This window comes from Aplysia californica, unplaced genomic scaffold, assembly GCF_000002075.1.
Source record: "Aplysia californica isolate F4 #8 unplaced genomic scaffold, AplCal3.0 scaffold00537, whole genome shotgun sequence".
Taxonomy (NCBI): domain Eukaryota; kingdom Metazoa; phylum Mollusca; class Gastropoda; order Aplysiida; family Aplysiidae; genus Aplysia; species Aplysia californica.
In genome coordinates, this window is record NW_004797807.1 from 198,556 (window position 1) to 199,687 (window position 1,132).

Sequence of the window (1,132 nt, forward strand, 5' to 3'; positions counted from 1 at the left end):
AATAATAATTATAATAACAACAACAAAAACAACAACAACAACAATAATTATGACAATCATTCATGCTGTAAATTTCCAATTCTTTAAAAAACGTCGCAGTCAAAGAGATGTCACTTTTTAATATCACTTTACAGATGTATTCATACAACATATTCTTTTTAAATAAATTTCTCTGAAAACAAATTGTACCAAAGACTGTCGATGTTTTAGACATTCAATTTGCGTGTTACTGAACTCATAGAGATAATGTGATATGGAGTACACAAGTTAAAATATACATGTATATTATGGTCGCTTTTAAGGACAAGCGGGCTACCACAGATTTCGTGGGTTTCCAGAATTCTTGACCACCACCAAAGTTAGGCATTGCCCTACTCATAGGAGAAGTTTGGTTTCATTTGTGTGTATATGTGTTTGGTTATAGAGAAAACTCTCCTTGTCCTTGTCTTTTAAAGAAACTGAACAAGGGTAAAAAAAACTTTACCTTCGATTTTCTCAAAACAGCCTTTTTGGGGATAGCCCCGTCGTGCTTAAAAGCTACTATGATTTTGTTGAAGTGTGTAAAATCAAAAGTAAAACAAACTGAAAAATTTGAGGCAGCGTGGTGGAATCAGGCTCTCGTCAAAGTAATCAAAGTGAAGAAATTTGCTTTTTTCTTTGGTTTGTGAATTTTTATGAAATTTTTGTTTTTTGGCTCAACACCTTTCATGGCCATTCAAGAAGTCAGTTCTGTGTGGATTTTTCTTAAAACGTTGATTAAAGGCACAAAAAAATGTAAATTTTCAGTTACTACGAACTCTTAAGCTAAGGAAATAACTAATCTTTGGCGGCCATTTTCTCACAAATTTTACCTCTGAAAACAGGTGACCCCCACCTACTTCTTTCGCAAATATCTCGATTTGTATTCAAGATATATGGATATTTTTTTGCATCTAATCAAAGTCAAGTGAACCAGCTTTAAGATGATACCAATAACTCTACATACCCAAAAATTGACGAGAGCCTGATTCAACCACGCTGCCTCACAAATGTCCTCAAATAGTTCCCTTTAGTTTTATCCTTCCCTCTATTTCGCTGGTGGTGGTAGTGTGTGTGTGTGTGTGTGTGTGTGTGTGTGTGTGTGTGTGTGTGA